This window comes from Nipponia nippon, unplaced genomic scaffold (genome assembly GCF_047370975.1).
Source record: "Nipponia nippon isolate SJK-2023a ecotype South Korea unplaced genomic scaffold, ASM4737097v1 scaffold_2, whole genome shotgun sequence".
Lineage (NCBI taxonomy): Eukaryota > Metazoa > Chordata > Aves > Pelecaniformes > Threskiornithidae > Nipponia > Nipponia nippon.
Window position 1 is genome coordinate 9,108,586 of NW_028262336.1, and position 27,396 is coordinate 9,135,981.

Here is a 27,396-nt window from a genome sequence, read left to right on the forward strand (position 1 = left end):
AAACTAATCAACTACCATACTAATAACAATATTAGATTCAGTCAGCTGCTTCAGATCACCAAAGTGAATAAAGTGCATTACTCTGAGCAGAGAGCACACAGCATATAAGATGAGATTTTCTTTGTTTATACATACACGTGCACATATATGTATATAACTAGGGCTAGCAGTTGAAATTCAACCAACAGTTCTGATATTCAACACTGATTCAGGCTCCTGTCTGTCTTCTCGAACATGCTTGTGTGAAAGTCAGTTTATAGTAAATTATCTTATTCTTTGTTTCTTTCCAATATCCAAACAGAATAGACTTAAATAACAAGAAATACAGGACAAAGATGTTTCCTTATAACAACCATAAGGAAATTTAGATCAGACATCTCACAAATAAGAAGATAGCCTGTCCAGCTAGTTTCTAGCTAGTTTTCTAGGCTCCTTTTTAATGAGGATGAAAATGGACAGACATATGCAAATAATTACTCTCATCTTTTGTCTATGTCTATAAGAATGGGATGAACATAAATAATTAGCTCTTATAACACAAACCCCAACTAGTAACAATTACTTGCTCTCCAAAACACTGAATACTTCAGTGAATAGCTTATGACTATCCAGAATTCATGTTGAATTGCAGTCCTTTAAGTTACAGCAGGAATAGGAATGCTGATATATCGTCAGCTATTTCTGTCAAAGTTAGTTTAGCACCAATGCGCTTGCAAATCCTACCATGAATGGTGACTGTCCAGAACAACTACAGTATTACAGTAATTCTCAGTGACCGTAATAGCCTTCTGTAGACTGCTCCCAAGATGGTACACACTGAAAGCAATTCTTAACTTGCTGGTCCCAGAAAAAGGAAGGACCGAATAGGTAAATAAAACAATCTTTGCCCCATCCTCAGAGACCCTCCATCTAGCTCATATACCTTTAGATTACCTCGTTTACTAAGAGAAAAGGGCACAGAGTATTTTAATGTTAATAACATTAACCTTAACAAAACTTTACTAACTGTAAAATTCTTGTTCTGATTTTCAGGCTGAAGAATAATACAGTAAAGAAGATGCAAGCTCCATCATCACAGCTCAGCTGAAACACTTGAAGGGATAAGCAAAAACATCCAAAGGGAGAAGTTAGGTAGGGCAGAGTTCTTCCATTCCCCACTAAACTCTCTTTTCCCACTCTTGGGGGAGACAGTGAAAAAAAAGGTCAAGTACAAACTACCTCCTCTGACAAGCCCATTAAAAATTTTTGTTTCCAACAAGCAAAAAGGGTAGGTACGAAGCTGGTCGAAACACTGCAAATTGTATTCCAGTGCCACAAAAAAAATGAGTAAATCAATTACTCCATAACTCTGATGGTAATACCAAAGAGAAGCAAGGCTTTATTTTCCCCAGAAAACTCTAACTACAAATAGGCCTGGGTGTGTTTTTCTAAGATCAACTCTTTAGAAACTTCATCCTGAACCCAAACCAGTAGAACTAGATCTTGTTCTGCTGTATCTTCTACCTGGTTCACATACACAGTGAAAATTTTGCAAGATGCCCTCTTCTTGAAATTTCAGAATGACTTTACAGTTTTCTGTTATTTTAATACTTCCTGAGCCTAACTAAATTTTTAGATGCGAATACAAATCAAATCGTCCAAGGCTCAAGCATTACCAATCATACTAGACAGATCCTATTATTTTCATTCATACAACTTGAAACTTAAAATGCATGATAGTCAGGATATCGCAGCTGAGCACCTCCTTTGTCACGAAGTAAACGTCATAACTGAAAACACAAAGCATAAGTCTGTTAGAACTTGTTTGTGCTTACTTGTTTGTAAGAACACAGTTCTTGCAAGGAAATACTTGCATGGGTAAATATAAAGTTGAGTTCACATGAGCTATTTTTTCAGTAAGAATATTTCTCATGAGCTATTTTTCCAATAAGATTCTGTCCAAGCACTTGTAGAACTTCACAAAAACTGTGAATATGAAATAGACTAAGAGTTGAAGTACCATTCATTTAAAATATTTTTATGAAAAGTCTATACCATTTGCATGCATAATTTTACTACCTCTGCATTAGTATTTGCATTATGGTAATATCCTATGCTATGGCAATATCCAGTAACCTCTACTGGTACAAAGACGTATGAAGACACAGTCTCCTTTAAAGCTCGTATACAGAAGAGTCCATGTGGCTGTGACTGAAAAACAGCTCTTCTTACCATAGAGCTCTGCATTCATAATAAACTCTCCAACTGCATGTCAGGCATGCGTTTCCTTGGGGATAAGAAAGTCTCATCAAAATAAGCAGACTGTAGCCATTATTCATAAACAGTGGGTAATGATAATTTCTTGATTTACATTGCTTAGAGTTACCTTCAAAGACATATGCCAACAGTTCCAACTGTTCACAAAACTTCATACAGAAATGTAAATCTTGTACTGCTAGTTCTTAACAGCTTCAGCTAAAATTCAGAACAGCATGGCAACAGAATAGTTTATAGATAGACATTAAAAATTGTGTATGATTCATGTTGATGATATAGGTTTAACTACATCATCGTTCCCAAAATTACACACGACAAGTTGTGCGCTTACTCTTCACCTAAAAAAAAAAATCAAATAGGTCATTGGGTGTTAGGTATTACAAATGAGGGAAAGGTGAAAGCCAACACAGGAAAGCTTTACCAACCATTATCAGCCACACCAAAGGCAATGGAAAGGGCGCATTATTCATTATTCTACCCATTCCACATAGCAGACTTGCACTGTTTGGTTTGTTGGGTTTTTTCCTCCTGGTAATGATCATAATACCAAAATTTCTACTACAGGTTTTAGTCTGTAAAATGAGGGACCTTTACAAGCCTAAAATCTATGAGTTCTAGCCCAAGTGACTCAATTCCAGTTACAGAAGTTAATTACTCAACTATATAGGCCTACATGACTGACAACAATCAATTCAGTTCTTTGGGACATAGTTACTGAATGTCTCAGCATCACAGTTAACGTAATAACTGTAATGTGTATCTTTTGCTGTGAACATTAATGCTGCCTCTTTCTGATGTTACATTTTCATCATCTGCCCAAATGAATGAACGTCAATTAAGCCAATTAAGGATGGAAAAATGGGCTATTGGTTGCAAATTCAGTCTCACAGATGAAACAACTAAGCAGTGATCCATTCTGAAAAGCCAGTACGTCCTCCAGTTAACAATCCAGACCATGTTGCTCCTGCTGCTTGGTCCCCCACTACATATTAAGTCCCTGTGTATTTAAACAGTGTGTACAACTTCACTTAGGCACCGTCATCTATTACATTTAACTTTTATAGGAAATATTGCTTCACTATCCACTGAACTCCTAATCACTGTACTTTTCAAGAACACTTGAAAGTATACAAGTATACATTTATGTAAGTTAACTTGTATTTTATTTTTTCTATGAAACAGAGGTTAATGTACAACACGGGAGGGGAAGTATTAATAATAATCTTTTAAAATAAAAGGTGAGTCTTATTTTTGAAGGCACATAGTCAAGCATTTCCCAATAGAGGGCAATTTACTAAGTTATGAGTAAAGAAAGTAAATGTTGTTAGTCAGAGAAAAAGAACTAAGAGCAAAGCAGTTATGTCAGTGATGCACACACACACACAAAAAAAGGCTGCAAACTGCCACTAGAGTGGATATACGATAGAAAAAAAAATTACTAGTAAAAAACAGTAACTACAAAATTAAATATGAAAACTGTCAACCGAGAAGCCACCTCCTTTCGTAGAATATCAAACCTGACTATTAACACACAACAGTAGGTCTCCAGTGCTTCTTGCCAACTGGAAAACAAGTCCAGCACTATCCCACATTCTAGCTATTAAAAAAAAAAAAAAAAAAAAGGTGCAGCACAACTTGAGTTGTTGCCCAATTAAAAAATTAATTCGCCTGACACTTTACGAAAACTATTTCATTTCACAAAGTTTCCTGGAGCAGCAATCACGTGTTCAGAGAAACCCTCTAAAGGTTAGAGATGCTAAATGCTGTGCAACTGTATCATTTTACAAATAATAAGATTTTTTTTTTTATACCATATACATCCTCAGGCTTATTACATTGTCACTGACAAGCAATTCAACTATGAATTTGCTATAGCCTAAAGGGTCAGAAGAACACATGAGGCTTGATGAGTTTTGCTTGGCTTCAAACCCAGCACGCACACACACAAAGCACTCAATTTAACAGGATTCCCATTAGGTCAGGAGACCCATAATATAAACAGAGATTTAATTTAGTTTTAATCACCTCAGAGCCTTTAATGTTCCTCAGTACTAAGAACAAAGAGCTGTATAGCTCAAAGAGAATAGCTCCCCACTGGAAAAATATATATTTAGTATATCTCAGGGACTTCATCATTCTTCATGTAGAAAAATCTGCTGAAAAATCAGCTTCAGAAATTACAAGAATCAGTCTATCTTGTATGCTTAGAAGCAGCCCTTCAACAGCTGATTACCTTAAGGTAATCCTTAATTATGAAGCCCCAGTATTGTATTTCCTCCACCTGCAAAGGAATCTTGCTATTACAGTACAGTATTCATTGCAGCTTAACTTTTTAAAATAGATTCAACTCCTTGGCAATGACAGCTCATGCAATATTCCTGTTAAATAAATTACGACAATGCAAAAACATCATTGATCTTGGATCTAAACCTGTTTTTTCAGAGTTTAGGTTTAATTCTGTCTCAATACTCTCATTTCAAACCACAGTATATAAATTCAAGAAATTTTCCCTCTTGCAGGATCATTATTACTTATGATTTAGGATGTACATTAAAGCTATTCCAGTCACATGTCCTATTTCTGGCTTCCATATTTCACCCTCTTGTATTATAACTGGTGCTGTAGGGATTTTTGTAACTGTTTTTTTTTTTTTTCCTTCCTTAGTGAAGCTGAGCACGAAATAGATTACTCATGTAAAGATGGATAAAGATAGCAGTATGTAATGAATGTCACAGTTGCCTGAAACAAAGTGAGAGGAAGAAAATAAGGGTTTAAAATGGCTTTTTATTAAAACTTGAGTTTTCATGTAGTTAATATATTCTCAGAACATAAAACCATGCAAGAGCCTGTATATACTCAATATTCTGACTATCACTGTGTATACTAATATTGAGTATGTATATTTCAAGCACATAATTATATCCTTACTTTTAATGCAAAAATTTTCTATTTGTGCTTGCCACCAAACACCTAAAAACTAACTGTTGCAAGGTACCCTTCAGTTCCAAGAAAATTGTAAAGGACATACAGAACTCTATATTCAGCAGCATATAGCTCCTCAGTATACTTTTAGGTTTATTTCTCACCAATTGTACCAGTCTTGAATTGGTGCTGGCATATCTATTTAAGTTATAAAGTAGACCATGACAAATGATATAATTTCTTTCTTTCTTTCTTCTTCACAAACATTAGCGGCTCCTTCTACTCCACAGCTCTATCCCTGACTTACAGGGAAGGTATTATTCACATCAGATTCTAGAAGTGTGAAGAGAGACGGGAAAAGAAAGGACAAGACAGCTCCCAAGCTCTAAGGGCAATGGCACTAGCCCTGAGTTCCTCAGACCAAGTTAAAAGATGAGAATTGGACCCTTCACTCCTTTAGCAAACCAGTTACTCCGGAAACAAGGCAATTTCTCTCCCAGAAGACACTCTTGTTCTCCTCCTTGCTCTAACACAGAAACAGTCCAGAAGAGAGCCCAGCTCTCATTATTTTCATGAGAAAGACAGGCCATACCACTTCTTCCTGTGTAAAACAACAGAAAGCCTCACCCCCTCTTCTCCGGAGTCTGTCAGTCATTCTCCATCCACCCCCCCAACCAAAAGTTCCTTTCAAGGTCAGTGAAAATAGCAAAATCTTAGAGCTTGTGAGCGGTGCAGAATTAGAGAGCCCATAGATTCAGAAAGAAAAATAAATTTTCAAGCTTCTCTTAACAAATAACTTAAACTTGCTATAATATGTCTGTTGCACTTCCTTTCCTTTCACTCTCAGCAACCATGTGGTCTTGTGTTACTAAGTACTATACAGCTACTAAGCACCATTAAAACGTCAGAAGTATTAGAAGGCTGATGCTGGGCAGAGGCCTGGGACACTAGGCTCTTCCCTAACTTGAATTCTGGTCTCTGGAAAGAAAATTTCAGTCTGTGGGATGGAACAATGTTAAAATACAGAATGTGAAAAGTTATTCAGAGGAGGCTTCTAGAAGGCCTGTCTTCTGTACTTAAGAATCATAGAATAGTTCGGGTTGGAAGAGACATTTAAAAGTCATCTAGTCCAACCCCCCTGCAATGAGCAGGGACATCTTCAACTACATCAGGTTGCTCAGAGCCCCGTCCAACCTGACCTTGAATGTTTCCTTGAATGCCTTCTCCTCGTGCACTGTTAGCAGTTTGCCAGTCTTGCTCATCGGGGGGGTACACTTTCTTTGACCTTCCTTTTCTGGCTGACATACCTGTAGTAGCCCTTCTTATTATTCTTTGCATCCCTTGCCAAGTTCAGCTCCATCTGCACCTTGGCCTTCCTGACCCCATCCCTACACAACCAGGCAGCATCCCTACGCTTTTCCCAGGATACCTGTCCCTGCTTCCACTGCCTGTGCATTTCCTTCTTCCCCTTTAGTTTGACCAGCAGGTCTTGACTCAGCCATGCCGGTCTCTTGTCTTCCTTTCCTGATTTCTTACACCTGGGAATTGAGAGCTCTTGCGCTCTATGGAAAGCATCCTTAAAGATCTGCCGGCTCTGTTCTTCTCCCTTGTCTCTGAGGGCAGTTTCCCAGGGGGTCCTATTGACTAAACTCCTTGAACAGCTGGAGGTTTGCTTTCCTAAAATTCAGGGTCCTGACTTTACTCTTTGCCTGACCCATATTCCTCAGGACTGCAAACTCCACCAGTGCACGATCACTGCAGCCCAGGCTGCCTCTAATCTTGACATCACTAACTAGCTCACTTGTGTTGGTGAGTTAGTTGCACAAGCTCTGGTCCATATACATGACTTCCGGAATATTACTTAACTGCCCCGGCAATATTTTATTGTATTTCTGTAAAGGAAGCTACCAGACAACCCGTGCCTATCATAGATACGATCCTGAGCAAACTAACTTCAGAGTTGGCTGTGTTTTGAGTGAGAGGTTGAATCACATGGCCTCACTAAGGCCACTTCCAGTCTAAATTATTCTATGATTCAGCAGTTATATGCAAAAGGATCGAGGGGCAGTGGTGGCACAATTTCATGGAGTACAAACAGTAGTTCGAACTGGTATTAACACAAAATCAGCTCTTCAAGTAAAGCCGTGTCCAAACTATTATTTGTCACTTGCATGTTTCTGGCAGAATAGTGTATTTCTCATAGATTACATAGCTGGTTTAGGTCACATTTTGCCAATAAATAGGAAAACAAAGCTTTGGAAATCTATTCATTATGTTTCAACCCATTTTCACAAGTGCTAACTATAATGAAGTATTTGGACTGTCATCTGTCTGGAACAGGAAAGTGTACTTGAGTGCACTTTAACTTTTTTTCTGATAAAGAGATTAAATGCCATTTGAGACGAAAGTGAAATTTATCACTATTTACTGGCAGTTAAATGGAATTTAGCAAATGGTTTGGCAGCCCCTCAGATTTTTATCTATAATTAGCGATGCTAATAATATTTGATCTCTATGACCCAAAGCTAAGAACTATCAGTATACAACATCTGATCCAGCACTTCTATCAGTCCAATGCAGAAATGGCAGACAGAACTCAGAATTAACTGCACAATATTTAAAAGGTTTGATCAGTGATAATTTGTTAAAACCCAGCTGTTTCATCAATGTGTTTAATAGCTGAACTGCCCAAACTACCGAAGAAAAATATATTTATGATGTTTGTTTTAAAAATTCTTATGAAATATTTTAAGGCAGAGGCTTAAGGGTTTAGTCTATTTACAAATATTACCATGCTATAAACAAATTAACATTTGTATCCAGCATGACTTCTTCAGTAGTTGATAGTCTAAGTCTGTGTTTATAAGCAATTTAATATAAAAATACCTTTTTTTTTTTAAGAAGTATGTTTCTTCATGTCCAATTGCACACTTTGTATTCATCATGGTTGCATTAACCGTGGCCAAAAACCAACATATGTAACAATAACGAAAGTAAAAAGCAACCTAGATTTAATTGCATGAGTCCAGGCTTGCATATTAATTAACTTTTGAGTAAGTATTTTATTTAAACAGAGTTGTTTTATGGAATTACGGTGTGTACTACACAACTTTCGTCACGGTTGCCAACTTTATTAGATACACAAGGCTGTTAAACAGTGAGCTCACCTCTGACTCAAGAACTCCATGTTCTCCACATGATAAAATAACATCCCAAGAATGACACAAAAAGGATAAACGGAAACCAAGAGGGGGGAAAAAAAAAACAAAACCAAAACCAACTTTTTCATTAACAAAAGTGCTATGTGCACCTATATGACTAAGGACATAATTCTAAGTGAAAATAATGTGGATCATGTTCGTTCAGTATGCTATTGTTAGAGTCAACAGCACACTGGGAAAACCCAACATCCCTTAGGATGTTGACTCAAGTGGAGAGACATGAATGGAGGAACAGATGAGTAGAATACATAGCAATGCCTAAACCAATAAACAGCAGCTGTTTTACAGTAAAGTACAACTTTCATACACCTAACACTATGTTGCAGCAGTTCAGGCACGGCATTTACCCCAGTTAGTTGTCCCTTCTACATAAAGAGCATTTTCCAGAAAATGGGCAGGGCAGTGACTCCTTCAGCTGTTCATGCTGCATTGGAATAGAAACCATGGGAAACTAACAAAAACACATAATCCTAGATGACGTCTTTCAATGATTCAACAAAAAAAAAAACCCAACACCCTAATTTGCAAGATGCTATTCCTAGATATAGAATCAAAAGCCCATATAAACATGAGAAAAAGAGAGATGTATTTGAAGTAAATGAGAAGTGAAATACAGCCCTATAAAAAAACCTGATGAGATGTTCGAGAAACCATAACTCAAATATCCCGTAAAGGAGACACAAAACAGCTTAGGGATATTACATATTACAGCCAACCCATTATCAAGATAAGCTGAATAAACTGTTGGCATACTCTACCAGAGAACACACACCACTAAGTTCAGTAGTTTTACCAAGTTTCCTTACAAGAACTGTATGCAAACACAAAAGAACAGCACATTTCGCTTTTTTATTTCCTTCACCAGCCAGAATAGCAAAAACACTCTCACAGAACCAGAACCCTTCTCTCACTTTTCATGCCAAAGCCTTTGAATTCTTTTAAGCTCTGTCATACATTCATTTTATACTTCTGCTCCTCTTTTCTGTGATATTCCTTTCATCCTGTACTCCAGGAAACACCTGTCTTGGATCCTCACAGTATAACAAGATCAAATTTTGTATTTACAGTTTAGTTTTACAGTTTTTCCCAGACAACCAATTTTTGAGGCCAAACAAATACAGAGTTCTGACCTGAAATAGTATACTAAAATAATATCAGAGAGATTTTATAGACTTTTTACAAATATTGCTATCCCTACATGCAACCAGTAATTAATTTCATTCTCATTAGATAAAATAGGAACCTGAGGTACAGACGTATTAAATCAGAAACTAAAGATACACTACAGTCTATGCTAGGACTTCCAACATGCACACACAGATAACTCTTCTGCCAAAAAAGGATTCAGGAAATAAATTTTATGAAAAACACTACCGTTTTGGTCTCCCCCCACCCCTTAATACCTGCATATTAACAGTATTATATTCACCGTGCTCGTAAAGAAAATAGTTTATTGGGACACACATAAGTAAAGCCACTTAAGACCCAGCATTCTGTACTGTGATTAGTGGCTTTGAAGCCATTAGCTTGTAACAGAGAAATGTAAGCCAGGTCATATGGAACTGGCATGAGGAAAACTGGATCTAAGAAAACAGCAAGATCATACCACCTTTTATAAGCAAGCTTCTGTCAGAAACACAATGAAAACTTAGAGAATAGCGATGCTCCCAGTTAATGTTAAACTGTAGAAAGTCATCTTGAATCTTTAAATAATTTTCAATTCATTTAATAGGTTTGTTTCTACTGTTCCTTATATGGTGACAGCTGATGAACCTTTTAACCAGATTAATCTCTGTTGCAGCAACCTCTTTAGAGTATGCAGTTCTGCACTGCTGTTTTTCTGGTCACTCCCTCTAATTTATTGTCTTTGCAGCTTTAAGAAGCAAAGTCCAGCACATTCCGAGAACCATCATATTACTAGCAAGACAATTACAGGTCACTGCAGCTGGAGTGCCAGTCCTCCACTGTTCCTTTTTTTATTTCCTTCCAGTTTCTTTGAATGAAATTTCCAGTAAGATCTCACACAGACACAAAAACAGAGCTCATCAGACAAGTCATATGTGCCTTTTTCACAATTTTGAAGTTGCTCTGCCCATGACTAGTGCAGAAAACACTGAATCTGCATTCCTGAAGTGCCCAAGTCATTTTTCAGACTTTAAACTGAACATACACTCTGTAGTACTTAGAAGATGCAGTCTGCAAAATGAAAGACGGACAAGTTTTCTTGCTGGAATTCATCTAAGAAACTACCTTCATAAAATATACTTGGAAATAACCTGTACCAATAATTAATAATGAGGCATCACATAACTATGTTTCAGTTATGGCATTGCTGATAAGTCTGATACAGGGGCATGACATAAAATATTCCGGAAAAAAGTTGAAATAGTTCTACCAAAGCTTTCTCAACACTGCACTGAACAGTGCACTGAACACTGCCTTATTCATATAAAAATATTCTTCTTGTCAAAATCAGTGACTGGTAGCACAACACAAAAGCCAACTTCAAGGCCTAATATTATGAAAAAAGAATCACAGATTAAGTCAGGTCCTGAAACTACTATTAGTTGACACTTCTCATTCTGAGTTGATCAAATAAATTTCACTAATAGCAATGTTACTTTCAAAAACCTTCTCTGCCTCGCACAGAAAGCCCCACTAAATGGTAGCATTAAAAAGCCATCATGGCTGTGCTATAACTACACTTAAAGCACCTTTTTAGAGCTGTTGCCTAACACCAGCCTATGGACATTTGGGTAATAACATGATATATATGCCCCTGCAGCTTGTTAAAGGGAAAAGCTAGAGGGATTTCTTCTCTCTACAATTTCTCTATATAATTAAGTATAGAAGGTCAGCCTACACTTCTGAGTTAAGCCTTCTGCCAATTTCTGATATTCACATTAAAGGAAAAAAAAAGTTTTACTGTGCTCTGTAATTTATCATGTCTCCACAAAGTCCATGCTTAGTGGGGAAGGCATTAGGAACTTCTGCAATCCCAAGATTACAAAAAAGCTACAAAATTCCATGACATGATAGAATACAGATCCTCAACCTTTTTCTCCCTAAACTCAGTCCCTAATGTAGAGAGGCTTTAGATAACTTGCAAAACCATATTTTATCCACATTAACATGTGGCTCGAGAACTGTTTCTGGTCATTTTCAGGACTGGTTCTGGTCAGTGGACAGTGAGCTGTTGCAATCAATAAATTAACTTTCACCTCTGAGCTAGAGAAGCTCTTTTCAACCACAATGCAGCTCAGACCACCTGTATTTTAACTTATGCCACAACTCTCCTCATATTCCAGCTCTCAGATTATTTGTGAAAACTATCTTCATGTATTCACAAAGCAGGATTATTTTCCCTCCTAGTTTACCTCCAGACTCCAGCACAACTACTATGGGACTGGATGATTCTACCAGAAGCAGCAGTTCATTTCACCATGACATTAGTTTCACGTCACCTAGAAATTCGTAACATTTAGGAAATGGATAAAAGACTTAAGTCTTTTGCATTTTTCACTTTAAAATGTTTTACTGAAAATTTTCCCAGATCTTGGGGGTGTGGGTATCTAGCCTCACATAGACCAAATATAGGCTCCTATGACTCTTTCCCCACTTTTCCCTGGTCCATAAGCACACTGGGAATGCTGGTATGCCAGTGACCCTTATTTTAAATAGCATTTCTAGCATAAAATGAGCAACATAAACATGCTTTGTTTTATTAGGGCAATACACATGAAGACTGGACACTCTTACAGTACCTGAGCCAAACCCCTGTGAAATATTTTTCAACTTGGTACCAGAGGCTCAGGCATAGTCCCTCTGCTATTTTCAGTGACGTTAACTGAGAATACACAAGCAAAGCCATCCATACAGTAGCCTTCAGGTGCCTTGTTTCCCCTCAGAGCAGTTCAACACAGAAGTTTGCTGGTCACTCCAGCTAACTTCTTTTTGTTTGGTCTTTTTTAAAAAAAAAAAAAGAAAAAAAGACACAGCAACAGCTTGCTGTTCTTTTTCGTGAAAACAGCTCTCTACCAAGATTAAAAACAAGATCACGTAAAACTTACGGCTTTCTCACACGTCAGGTATTGATATGTCTGCCGCGAACGACGGAGGACGACAGCGGCCGCCCGGGCCCGCAGCCCCGCGGGCAGCACCGCCTCTGGGGCGGGGGAGAGGCAGGGGTAGACGGGGCGGCCATTTCAGAGACGAGCAGCGAGGCCCGCGGCAGGGCCTCTGCAGACGCCGCCAAGAGGAGCGGGTGTGTCCTGCAGGGCCGCTCACCTGAAAATACGAAGCTGGCGGGATCATCGGCAGCTTCGAAACATGTTTTCCTCCCTCTGCCGCCATTTTCTCTCAGCTCTTCTCCCTTAAGCGATCGCCCGCCCCGCCACTCCCCACCGCCGCCATGTTGCGCACGCGCAGGGAGCACCTCTTCTCCCCCTGCCCTTCACCAACGGCTGCGCCTGTTCCTGATCCAGCTTTCCACTATACAGGCCTCGGCTTTTTTTGATTCTCCCTGGCACTTTTGACAAACACCTTCCTTACAGCTTGAACAGGCTCAAGGTGGGATTAAGAAGTCCAAGAACCAAGGTGAGCTTTTTAACAGCTTGCCTAACTACTTAACATCCCTTGCATCAGCCTGCTCGTTGCTGGCTGCTAACAGGAATTAATCTGACGGCCTGCATTTGTTTTGAGAGGTGTGTGATTGTGTGAAGTCGCAACTATTATCACTGGTATTATTTACACACCATGAGGAGAGGAAGCTGAAAATGAGAAGCACTCACTCACCAGGTGGAAGGAAAGAGCTCTCGCCATAGTGTTTGTTGCGAGATGGCTGCGCCAGAGCATGCTGGGAAGGAGGTGGCTGTGGCACACTGGTGGCTGTGTAGGGGACGGTGGTGCTGGTTTGTAGTCCTTAGGTGAGTAATCTTACTTTTCTGATCGTGTGATACAATGTTTTCCTGTTTTCAGGATTATCAGAGTGTTTCCTAGTCTTTGTTTCTCTTGCAGAAGAAGGGGAGAGTGGACTTGTCGTGTAGTTTGGGGAATGGGTGAGGGGTTATGTTTTTTCTGTGTGCTGTATGTAATACAATATAGCTACAGGTATAGCTATAGGTACCATTTGTTGATGTAATAATTCTAATAGAAAAATATTTTGAGGAATTGTGTCAGTAGGTGCTTATAGTATGGTTGGGGAATTCTGAACCCACTTGTCTTGTTCCATATCACGAAGTATTATTTATATTCAACTTTCTGAATTTCCCTTACTTTGAAATGTTTTTTTTTTTCCTTTCTGCTTTCAGTGGTACCAAAGCCAAACTGTTCTTAATCCCAGTAGATGCAGCTCTCTGCATTCTTTTTAGGAACAAAGTTAATTTCCATTATGTTTCTTGTGGATGGAAACCAGGCTGAGTTTGAGATCTGAGCTTGTTGCTTAATAGCTGCTTGGGCTGGACCAGAGCCTGGGGGATTTGGAAAGCCCAACTACATTGTATGAGAGGTGAAGGGAGAGGAAAATCAAAAAGGAAGAATAAAAACAGAGGTAGGGATAGAGGGAGACTTATCACACTGTTAGAATATCGTTTGAGGAAGGAGAAAGAAAAATGAGGCCAGGAGAGGTGACTAAGTATTGGGAAGAGGGAACTAAGTAAGAAACTGGAAGATGTGCCCTATATGCCACCTGGTGCAGGAGTTGCTTTCTCATCACCTACTTGAGAGGCCTCTTTTCTTTTTAAGGTGTTTCAGACTATATTTTAAATTTGAATGCATATATGTGCTTTTGTGCTTGAAATGTAAAGACATATTCCCATTGTACATATAAAAAAAAAATAGAATTTTTTTTTAAACTGTATTTTTCTTTTCCAGCTGAATGCTGGGGTTTCTAATGCCTTCCTGTAAAATATTTATCCATTTTGTAAAATGCAGGCTTAATATAAACTTTTACAAGAGTCTGAAAATAAGCTGTTACTGTATGATACAGATTGCAAATCCTAATTGGAAGGCAAGTTCTTTGCTTGAATACCTAAACAGGTAGTGTTTTAAAAAGTTGGATATATTGCTGTACACACTGTTTAGAGAGTCTAGCTTAAGTCTCATGCAAGTCACCAGCACACCTGAGCTGTTCTTAACATTTTTCTTTACTGTAGACGTATAGGGTTTTAAGAGTAATCGGGGGGTTATGAATCAGCAACACGAAATCTAGTGAGTAAAGAGGACGTTGTTCTTTATCTAAATATTAATATAGTGTCTTTTATTCCTATTCAAATTATTTAGAGTATTTTATGTATTCTAAGGAAGATAAATGTCTAAAAGAGACAGATTTGCTGCAAATGTTTTCAAATAATATATATTTATTTATATTTTGTATTAAAATCAGTTTTATTCGAGCAGCTTCTGTGGAGGGTCAATGGTCTCTTCAACTAAATTTTATGACAATTCACAATGTAAAACCATTTCAAGTAGATTTTTGTAATGAAAATTAAGATCATATGGAAGTAATCAAGCTTTTGTTTGGGTACTGTATAGGTAAGGTGAAAGACTTGTGGTGTTCCATAGGAATTCTTCCTAGTGCCTTTAAAAGCTCCACTGGCAGTGTCTACAGATAATTTGATTTAATTACCACTGAGAGGCTGTAAACTACAGGAAATTCTATTCAGTATCCCATGTGGTATGGTCTCTGCCAAAAGAACTCCAGGCACAAATCAATAATTATTTTCTAGGACCAGTTTGGTATTTCCATGCCCCCAGATTACTGTATCAGTATTTTGCTCAGAATTATTACCTTACCCAGTAAAAAGTCATGAATTTCCTGGCTTTATGTTGCTACCCTATTATATTGTAACAAGATGCTTCTGACCCATGAAAAATGAATGTGCATGAAAGTTGCCATGCTGAGATTAGCGCTACAGTCAGGAAAAAGTCCAGCCAGAATTCTTGAAAGCCAGCCACACTTTCCAAGAAGTTAAAGTAGAAGTGAATAGCACATTTGCGCTTTTAAAAATCGAAACACTTTTTTCGGTTTTGCTTTTTAATATTGCTGTCTTACCTGAGCTGTAGATCACTTGTATTGTTGAACGTGTCTTTTCTTTTATGTGTCTGTTTCTGCTATATATGTTCCCAATGGGCAAACTAATGAATGCATGATGTCTGATCCAGTAGAAGAGCAGAAGCCTTCACTCTTGCATGTATTGAGTTAGATTCTGATTATGCAACTCTTTGAAGCCCCAAACTTTTATGATGCAAACTTAATAACTTTTCTGCCTATAGCATAACAATTATAATTAGCTTCATTGTGCTTAATATGCATAATTTTTGCCCACTGGGAAGAACAGAAATGGATGTCATTGGCAATCTTCAGAACAGAAGTATTCCATAAATGTACTTTGCCTGCCAAGTGTTAGAATTTTGTACGTGCATTATATTTTTCCAAAGAAGTTAGAATTTACTACAATACCATGATATCACTTCAATTTTTAAATGAGGTTTAGTATTAAACCTCAAAAAATTATTCAAAAGAACAAGCTTTATTGGAGGCTTCAAAAGTGTCTCTAGATGGCCCAAATGTTAATACTTAGACTGGCAGGAGCAAGCAACATATAAATTTGCAAATTGCAGGTGATCTATGGTGAATGAAATACATTTTAGAGCAGAACAGTTAATGGAATTTACATTTTGGCTTTGTTATGAGTGAACTATAGTTGTTTTGTCTGAATGATTATTATAAAGTTGTTCATCTGTGAATCAAAACTACATACAAACAAACAGCATGGGGAACTTGTGGATATCTACAAATGCTGATTCATTGCGTATGGGCTCAGATAACCAATTTTGTATTTGTCTGTATTTGTTCCTGTGCAAACTAAAAAGAATTCCCAAATGGGTGCAAGCAATTAAAATATCCTGTGAGGAAAAATAGGCTAGGTAGCTTAACCACTCTAGCAACGGAGCAAATGCACTTATCTGGAACTCTGAGAAAACTTCAGGGCTGAGCGGTTTCAGAGAGATGTTCACCCAGATGAATACTAGACAAATGGCCTATATAGCTATGTCGAGAGCTATTCAGATGCTTGAGTGTGAAAGTTTGCTCATTACTTGTCAAACTTGATGGTAAAACTCCAGTCAGGGAAGATTTGGGTCCAGTCTCACTTTGCTGTGACTTTGAACTTGTTGCTATTCTGCTGTTCTGCAGTTCTTTCCTTTTACAACGGTGACAGTTTCTTCGTATTATAAAGTGCTTTGGCATCTCTCTATATATAATCTACTGCTGGATGCCATTTTCTTCTATTTTTTTATATGGCAGGTAAGCCTTTTCATTTGCATCCCATTTTTCAATCAGTTTGTTACATGGGTTAGTTTGTATTACAGTTCTGTCGGGATAAACTTCAGCCCATCTTATTCAATGCAGGTTTTAGGAGGCCTCTTTTATTGACATGAATGCTTATGTTTTCACTGTTCTCTTTTTTCACTGTGATTTTACTGCTGAGTGGTATTGTACTGAAAATTATTTGATAAGACAATGAGGTAATTGTTATAGTCCGTTACCTTTCTGCATCATGACACCAGGAAGAATTCCCTTAAAAATGTCTTAGAGTAAATCTACAGTCCTCCTAACATACTAATGTCTTACTGTAATCCTGAAGTGTTTTGAGAAGGGCAAAAACACAAGTATGTATTTAAAAGCATCATTTATGTTCCAAAGTGTCTTTCTCTTGATCTAGAAGATGGTGCTCAGCATTCATTCCATGGAAACAAACATTGCGATTACTCATCGTTTTAAGTTACGTTCTGATTTTAAATAGACCAAAATATGACCTAAGAAATCCCATTAACTTCTAAGAAGTTAGGCTTTTAATTTTTTTTTTTCCAATCTGTTTCTTAGTTGTTAGGAATCCACACGCTCAAGCTACCCCCAGATATGGTTAGCAGACAACGATGAGGAGAATGATTAAATGATAGTTTGATCAGAACATTCTTCTGGCCCTACCATGGTAGATGAGCATCGTGTCAAAAAGAGCAATGACTGAAGATTCCTCTGTTGCACTGTTTGCTGTGTCTATTTAGATCTTCATGTCAAGGAAACAGACTACCATAGTGGCCTAGGAGATTTATGGAAAGCTGTGTAACTTCAAAGGCAATTAAAAAAAAATAGTAATTTTCAGAAAGTCAAACAATAATGTTTACCCAAAAGTGTTAGGAAGTACAATTCTTGTTCAACAAACTTTTAACCACCAGAGGCAACTGGGGGCATTTCCTTGAGAAGGGCAAACTGTCACTTAGTGAGAGTGAGAGGGTCTCAGCTGCAAAGCAGTCAGTAGCACAGAGAGATTCCTGTGGTTTCCAAAGTAATATTCACAGGTCATAGCAAGTATGACTAAAGAAACCTGAAAAATTATATATTCTCTCTTTTTCCCAAAATATAGTGACATGACAGTATATTCAAGATACATGGTCAGGTACATGCTCACCCTTAATGCTGCATGAAAATCCATAAGATGCAAAAATTGGGAATTAATGTTCTGTGTTCTTCATGAATAATGTCTTCTATTAATGGTTGTATAGTGACTTGGTGTGAGATAAGAAAGAAAGGAACAGAAGGGAAGAAACTTGCAAAAGGTTCGTTTTCCTAATTGAAATGAGTTGGTAATATTGGCCCTTGAAGCCTGCGTAAATATCCTAAAGGAAGACCATTACAGTGTTATTTTGTTCTTTCAAGCAGTTCAGCAACACATTCCTGTACTATATTAATCAGAATATGGGATTAATGGAGATAGCTGTTTTTAAAGACATATAAGGACAAATGGATTATGGTTAATAATTTTCTTTGGAAACGTACTTATATAGAATCATTAAGGTTGGAAAGGACGTCTGAGATCATTGAGTCCAACCATTAACCTAGACTCTAAACCATGTCCCTACATTGTGCTAGCAAGTTTATTTAAAAAAAAAAAAAAAAAAAAAAAAAAAAAGACTTAGGTCTGGGGCTTTTATTTTGCTGTTACTGTTTCCCTATGCTTTTATATATCTGATCAGCGTTACCTTGTTTTACATAACAATTGCTTTTTCCTGTTGGGCAAAACCCAACAGAACTCTGTTCAACTTCTGCTTTACTTCACCGATGTTACCCCTAGAGAATTGATTTTTATATTTACTTATGTTTATATTCTGGGCTTAATGTCTTTATAGCAGGTAGCTTCTAAATAAGTTAGCAGAATGGCATGAGTATAATAAAGCAAAATCCAACTTCGTGCAATAGACCCAGCAATTGTTCCTTGTCTTCTCTACCTACTATACATGATACCCACCTTCTTAGAAGCACTGCTAAATGGAGTGATGCAGTACTTTAAATGTAAAGATTGGAAACAACAGCAGCGAAATGAGATGCTTTATAGGGAGAGTATGCGGGCCTGGCTGCTCTTTGCAGTCCTTTCCCTTTTACTCTCCCAGCGTTGACAATTTTTGTATTAGGCATGTTGGAAGACATATTCCTGCTTGATCCCTTTTGTATCTATTTATGAACCTGTTTTCCATTAGTCTGTGTAATCTTTCTTGAATGTCTTGATACTGTCTGCAGCTGTCTGCTTACTGGCAGTAAGTTCCAGAAGCTGGCTACCTGCTGCATAAAAAGTATTCTTCCTCCCTCACCCCCCCATCTTACACCAGTCTTGTTTCATTAAGTGCCTTCTATTAATGTATTGTGGGATTTGTTGAACCACAATTTTTCATTTACTCTGTCTGCCGTCTTAGTGGCATCTGCAAACCTCTATCGTATTCCCCTCTGCCTAATCCTCTCCCGGCTGGGGTGTTCCAGCCATTTTAAGCCATACTCTTAAGGTAGCTGTTCCATTCTCCTGATTTATTTTAGTTACCCTTCTCTAATTTCTCAATGTCCTTCTTGAACTATGGCAACCCAAAGTACACTCAGTATTCGGCTACACTATGGTCATATAAAGAGGCAAAATGGCACACCGTGAATTTTCCTAAAATACTATGGAAGTCATAAGGAAAAAAAAAAATCACATAGGGAACTACTCTAATCTTAAGGTCCAAGAGTCAGGATGCAGGTCTTGGTATTTCAGGTATCATAAGATTTAGATCATGCATGTAAAGATTTACCTTGCTATGAAGGAACTAAGTGTTCAGTTGGTGTAATGACTGTATCTGCTGGTCATCTTTAGTATATCTGTCATTATTTTTGGATCTGTATCCTTACCTAAAATGAGGAAGAAAGAATTATTTTAGGTTTATTAACAATACTTACTCGTGGCAGATGACTTTGTTACATGTAACTAGACTTCTTGAAGTTTTATAAATCTTTTTTATTTTCCAAGTTAATGCTCTAACACAGTAATAGGGATGTCAAGACCAATTTAGTCTAACAGCAGTGTGGTTTTAGAATTCAAACAAATTACTCAACATTAAATCAGTTCAGAATTACTTAATTCACATCTTTCCTGGAAGTAAGTTTTGCTTCTTTATAAACTTACCTCATTGGCACAAGGTCATCATTTACATTTCAAATATAATTAGGCAAGAAATTATTTTCAAATCCTCCTGATTTCATTCCTTTTTAGCCTCCCAGTAAACTTCCAAGACAAACTCACCCGAAGTGGTAGAATCCTTAGTTGACAATCCACTTCAAAGTTTATTTTGGATTATGTCAGTTCTCTTGAGCTGAAGCTGCATGGTATCTCAGCTAAATATAAATTACACGAAACTAAGTATTTATCTTGGGTATCTTTTAGTCTTCACATACTTGATATTAACATATTCTGGTTATGAGAGAGAATAACAAACTTGGTGTAATCAGTTTGGGTTTTTTTCCCTCACCTTCAGTGTTGCTTATATATTGAGTGTGCTTTTACTTTATGCACTTCCTCTAACAAAAGAGGTGGTTTTTTTGCTAATGGAATATAATTGTCTTAATTCCTTGCCAATTTTGGAATGGGCTAGTCAGACATGCCTGTGATTTTTAGCAAAGATGGGAAATGCTATTGGGTATGACCCAAAAAATGGAATTTTTTGTTCCCAAGGCCTGGAACCCAACAGTGCTGGTAAATACAGAAGTAAAGAAAGTTTTGAGAACCTCTGCCTTTTCAGTGTTGTTGGTGGCTAATTCACCTCTCCTTTTAACAGCGTGCCAATATTTTCCTTCTGTTTCTGCTTGTTGTTTATGTACCTGAAGAACCCTTTCTTGTAGTTTTTGACACCTCTGGCCAATTTCAATTTGAGCTCAGGTTTTGCTTTTGTAACCGCATCTCTGCATGCCCTGGCAATGCCCTTGTAGTTCTGAACGGGTATTCATCCACTTTTCTGTCTCTGGTAAGCTTTTCTTTTGGTTTTGAGCAGGCTCAGAAGCTCTCAGTTAAGCCAAACTTCCTGCCTACTTCCCTTACCTTTACGGGGTATGAACTGGTTTTGTGCTTCCAGGAGAGCATTCTTGAAAAACTCCCAGCACTCACTGGCTCCTTTATCCTCCATGGAAGCTTCCTATGGAATCCCTCCCAGCTGAGCTCTGAGCGAGCTGAAGTTTGCTCTTCTAAAGTCTAAAACCTTTGTCTTAGTACTAACCTTCAGTGTGCTCAGCAGGATCCCTAACTCCACAATATTGTGATCACTGCAGCCAAGGCTATCGCTAACCGAGATACTACAAAGCAGGTTTCCTTGGTTTAAGAGTAGCCAGTCCAGCAGTGCCTCATTCCTGGTTGGCACATCTAACATTTGTATGAGGAAGCAGTCCTCTACGCATTCCAGGAGCTTCATGGATGACATGTGAGCTGCTGTATTGTTCTTCCAACAAATGTCTGTGTAGTTGAAGTCACCCGTAAGAACCAGGTTCTGTTGACCCAAAGCTTGCTTAAGCGACCCAAATATTGCTTCATTGGCCTTATTGTCTTGGTTTGGAGGTTGGTAGCAGATGCCTACTGTAAGATCCCCCTTGGAGACAACCCCTCTGATCTTGATCCAGAGGCATTCAATGGGGCTTCCACAATCGCCGTAGTTGCCTTCTATCCATTCAAGGTTCTCCTTAAATAGAGCGTGACTCCTCCTCCTCTCCTCCCCTGCCTGTCTTTACAAAACAGCCTATAGCCATCCATCGCAATCCTCCAGCCATGTGAGTTGTCTCACCGTGTTTCAGTTATTCCTATAACATCATAATTTTCTGACTGGGCACGGAGCTCCAGTTCCTCCTGTTCCCCAGGCTGCATGCATTGGTATACATACACTTGAGGTGGTTGGTCTTCTGGCTCTCGTCTTGGGAGGCAGCTAAGGAACATTTATCACTGCACTGTTTGGCCTGGCTTATACCCCAGTTCTTTGCAATGGTGTGAGCGTTGCCACTTTGGATCCCGCCCCCCTCAAGTCCTTCAATTTAAAACAATGTTAATGTATTTTTTATACATACACACCCATATGCTTTGAATTCTTATACTGTGTTGTAAGTTAGCTCGCAACAAGTTTCTCTCACAGTTTAGTTGCCACGCAATTGTTTCTTAAATAGCTTTTCCACATGGTCACTGTGTGTAGTTTGAGAGAAGAAATTAGAAAAGAATTTATACCACTCTCTCTACGGGTTCTGTTATAAAATAGCTATCTCCTTTTGGGAATAAGGAGAAAGTAAGAGCTTTCCAAAAACTGAAATAGGCAGTGTGCAAAGCCAATTTTCAGTTTTGAGTAACTGAGTGTATTGTGTCAGATTCCAAGCTAATATGTGTCAAAGCACATTTAGATTGTTATAGCAGTTGGAAGTACAGAGAAGATGGTAACTGTAAATAAACTGATCATACTTTCAACCCAACTAGTGCCGTCCAAAAATTTGAATACAGGCATCAGTCCTCAGTGAAAAGACTTATTTACCACAAGGTCTCAAAATGAAATACTGTTACGAAACAAATCTTTTCAACAGTACTGTGGTAGACACATCTGTAAGTATGATTGTAATGATCAGGAGTTTGAGGAAGCAGGTAGGGGGACTTGCTTTTTAAGGCCATCTGACTATCAAGAATATGGTACTATTTGGCTTTAAAATACTGGTCAGACATCCGTGGAACTACAGAGATTGTATATACATTTTAAATTCTTTTCAAAATCCTTAGATCTCTAAAATAGAAGCTTAGATTGCATATGAAAACAGAAGTACTCATATTCGTCTCTTATAAGCTCATCTCATTTACTTCAGTGTACCAAACAAAGATTTTCAGAGATGTCAGCCACCTGGAGAGCTTTCATAGGGTGTCTCTGCATCATGCTGCAGTGACGTGGGCTCTGAGTCTGCATCAGAGGAAAGAACAGCTGTTATTAAAAAATGGAAATAGTGATGAGAACAGTGATGAGATACAAATGAGGATGCAAAGAAGAAGGAATCACTGAACCTGGACAAAACAGGTTGAGAAAGAAACTCATGACAGGAGAAAGAGCAAGAAAAATGAGTAGGGGAAAAAAGCAATAATGTGTATAATTAAACAATATTGCTTGACCTCAAGAATGCTTGGGTAAAATACAAAGATAGGCTGTAAAAGAAAACCAGCACCTTTCTTTAAAAAAATCAAAAAAATCAAATTGTGTTCCAAATGTTTGGACTGACAAACTACGTTGTGCAACCAGAATTCTATATACTTATAGCATAGCTGAACAGCAAAACAGGCAAATTAAAGACATGTGCCCTATTTGTCAGAGCAACACCAGACAGCTTCAGTAACTTGATGAGGCCCTGCTCTTACTGCTTAAAAGCACAGTGCTTATAAAGCAACTCAGTCAATTCCAGTATATGAGCTAATGTACTTAAAAAAAAAAAAAAGTGCATGAAAGCAATACTACTGTTTATATTAAATGTAGTAACTACTTCTCAATATCCATTTAACATGTGTGGGTTTTTTTCCAGCATTCTGCAAAGATGGTTTCAGTCTGTCTACAAACCATTTATTTTTTTTCTCTTGATTCTTGTATGCTTGACAGTAGCATACTTGAAATTCTCTCTCCTGTCTGTGGGCCATCAACTATTGCCATCTATTGCACAGTTATGAACAGAGAACGTGCTCTGCTGAGAGGGAAGGAGAATGGAAAGGGAGGAACTAAGAAGGAAAATGGCTGTTGCTCTATGAGTGGGGAACCATAGTTAACAGAGGTTGTATTGGAAAACTACCTAACATAGTTTTTATGCGAATAATGAGAGCTTGAGAATTACTGAAATATGAATTATTAACCATTAGATCAGTTACAATAACTATAGCCAGAGTTTAGCTAGCTGTGCAAGTGTTGCACAGGGGCAGTAGATACCGGAGGCAGTGTGCTCCAGAGCACAGGCTGCTGGAATGCTTCTGGACGTTGCAGGTGGTAATGATGCACTATTCAGCAGGTAAATCAATCTACAAGACTCCCTTTGAGGAGATGAATCCAGAGAATCATTTGAAGAATTTATGCTTGTGCATATCTACTTACATAGATTTATAGTGAGGGAGGAAGAGACACAATGGGGAATGTCTCTCTGCTTTTGAATCCCTTTGACTTTTGCCTTGTATGCTTCCGTAGCACACCTTCTTGTGATATGTTCTACTTCTGCCTGCCTCAGCCCATAAGTGAAGTGCTCCCTCGTATTAACAGTACTATGCAGTAAACTCACAGTGGAGCTTGGGAAGCACTTTTAGTGGGCGCCTGGCTATCTATCTATCTTGTCATGGTCTGACAGGTAGTAGTGTGCTGTGACAAGCTTAGAGATGTCATTCTGCAGATTTCAATTCCGTGACTGGCTCCAGGATTTAAAAGCAGCTACATCTAGGGTTGTCATGATTATTATTTTTTTTAAATGCAGTTACAACTGAGTGACTTTCCAAATATAGGTGTCTCAACTTGGAATGAGAGAGAGTTATTTTTTAGTGTGTATGACTGGCAACCAGTAAAGAAATGCTGAATTAATACATGTTCAAGAAGAGGTCTATTTAACTGTCTAATCTACCATAATTAAAATGTGCCATTGTAGGTGTTGATTGCAGTAACTTTTTTTAACAGTGTCTCCCTGATTTACCCCTGTTCTCTATCAACGTGGTTATACATAGTACTACTGTCTACAAGCATCAGTCAGGACTGCTCACATGTTTATGGTTAGCTCTCCCATAGGAGGCTGTGAATCCTAGGGCTAATACCTAACAAATACTTTGAGTCTGCTTATGGAAGTATTTTTGGTTCTGATATTCACAGTGAGCTGTAAAATGCAACTGACAGTGCTCATGTTTGTTTATGGGAAGATCATTTAGAGAAGATTAATGTGATTCCCTCTACTCAGCCCTTAAATGAATAAATTGGAGGTCTTGTTGGATATACAGGCCAAAGATGTTGCAAATACTTGAAGGGAAACATTTTGAGCAATATTTTTAGGTGTTCTGATCCTAGTAGGCACTCTTTAAATAAATGTTTAGCAAAACTATAATGGCTAAACATTTATTGACAATAAAAATTTATTTAAATACTGTCTATTTCTCTATAGTGATACTTCACTAATTTATAAATAAACTAAAAGCAGAACTTGCAATTAGTTGACCTTGCAGAAATCTATTCCAAAATGGTTTAGCAATCAACAATTTATGTAAAATTGAGTTTAGTTACAACAGAAGAATAAAGGAAGGAAGAGAACACTTGGCCATGTACATATCTGGAAAACTGTCTTGCACTAAACCTTATTGTTTTGGACAAAGTCAGTAAATAAGCATCCCATCTGGTATAGTTTTAAAGAAAAGCAAGCCCTGTCTTTTCTGAGCAGCTGTACTCTTGTACTCAGTGGCAGGCAGAAAAGGAAAGGAAGCAAACAAATGCAGTCCTGGCAGGATTTTGGAAGCAGTAATGGAGATTCCAACATCTGCAGGATTTATTGAACCCATTGAGAATTTTGTATACTGTGCTTGTCTTGTCCTTGCACCTTCACTATCCTCTGCCACAGCCCTTTGTGTTCATTTGCCCTGACAAGTTGTTCACAGAAAGGTGGCTGCATATGATAAAACCAGTAGAAGTGGCAGAAAGTACTTTCATTAGAAGACAGTATGATGACGGTAAATTTGGAAGACTAAGTATTTACCTTAGTAGTGCTTTAAGCTTTTCTGCACTGTCTTGAGAAAGCCATCATAATTAGGACGTTTTAAGTCCTTGTTTTAAGCCAGTGAAACTTTTGTGGCCATACCGAACATTTTATCAAGTGTAAGTGTAGTTTCAGAGACTAGTAGCCAATACTTGCGTTTTAACTGTAATATTTAAGAACGTTGGTTTTATATGATGATAGTACAATCATTATATGATTAAGGATCTGACAGACTGTCAGAAGTGGGTTAAAATAAGACAGCTAAAAGATGGCTGGCTCTGAAATGCTTGCTCTAACAATTACTGCCAGATGTGAACAGTTTATCTTCATGTGTTAGGCTGAAAACTGTGGCAATTCAGCAGCAGATCTATGACCCTCCATTAGCGTGTGAGGCTTACGCTCAGGGGCAATGGCAGCTTCAGACATTTGCTTTTCTTCTACTGCTGTGAGTCTGTCTGGAGTTTCAGGCTGTGGACATATATCTGAATCAATTTGCTTCTATATTGGCTGAAGAGTTTGATTTGTCCATAATGAGTCAGAGACATCTGACAAGCCATTCATCCAGCAGGTTTGAGAAGCTAGTGAAATGGAGTGAGAGTCTCATAATGAGGAGCTGGGGACAGTAATTTAGTTCTTACTGCATCTCGGCCAATAAAGATGTGCCTACAACACATGTGAGATGTAGAACGGTTAGCACTGCCTTCTGTTATGTTGTTAAATATTATTCGAACACCTAGGAATTCAGTAAATGTATTTTGTTTTACATTAATAGCTAAGAGTAAAGGATGGTTCATTTACCCATTATGACAACTGGGTGTTCTTTCCAACTAACAGTACTTGGGCTATCCAGTCACTAATCTCAGCCAATACACCATGAATGTTTTGTGGAAGTGACAGCGGACAACTCTACAGAAATCTGTCTTGCTTTGCTCTTTAGATTAGTGATAATTCTTGTGTAGCTTTCAAACTGTAAGTACACAGTATATGTACTGCAGGTGAAGTCATCAGCCGTTCTTCATGCAAGACTAATGTTCAGTTGCAGTATGTGCAGTTCCAAACTGCATATTTGAAATACAGTGAAAAAGACAAAACCTGTTCCTGATGTACCATGTAGGGCTGTCAAAGGACAATTTAGTCCTTACTAAAATACTTGGTATCGTGATGAATAATTTTGTCTTCATGACCTGTCTCCCTTGTGTACTTCAGATTTCTCTCCTAGCAGTGGATTTGTTTTGCAGATGTAAAGTAAAATCATCCACCTGTTTTTACCTTAAATCTGTTTTATCTTCTAAGGTTTGAGCCCATTGTTTCTTTGACATGGATATCCAGGAAAGTGAAGACTAAATATAAAAACCCAAGGGCACAACCTATACGTATATAACTTCTGGATCTGCAATTGTGGGCAAGGGTATGAAATTTTATTTTTGGTATCAGCAATTATTAGTCTATCTAGAGGAGGACTTTAGGTATTGCTAATATTTTACTCTTAGCACAGGTTAACTCTAGGATTGTTACTGACAGACTGCTAACATGTTGTTTCTGGCTTAATACCTTGTCCATGCCAGAAAGGCAAACGCTAACGCTAATTCAGATTCTGATTTTGTTAAATGAAGCCTAACTGCACATCACCATACATGGCAGGTGGATTTTATACATTTTGTAAAGTTATTGTCAGACCTGCAGCCCTATTCATCTTGAGAGAGACGTTTTGAAGCAGGCTAATAGGTTGCCAAATGCAAACTTTAGGCCTAAGCAGGAGGTGAGGTCTGAAAACTAAAAATGTCATTGTTTAAGACTGTGGACTGTTGGTCCAGCTTTTCAAATAACAGTAACTCCTTCAGTGTCTCACAGTAGCTATTACCTTCAATCTGTCTTTTAATCTTTTATGGCTTCAATCAGACCTTCAATATGTGGGTTTTTTAATTGGGA

The 27,396-nt window shown here is 38.0% G+C and overlaps 1 long non-coding RNA gene across 1 annotated transcript in view; it reads left to right on the top strand.

The window, feature by feature from the left end:
* Positions 1-12,860: 12,860 nt before the first annotated feature.
* The window catches only part of LOC148055644 (uncharacterized), a 49,047-nt gene continuing 34,511 nt past the window's right edge, over positions 12,861-27,396 (top strand). The window contains exon 1 of the long non-coding RNA XR_015705191.1: positions 12,861-12,995. This is a non-coding gene — a long non-coding RNA (uncharacterized LOC148055644). The remainder of the gene's footprint in view (positions 12,996-27,396) is intronic.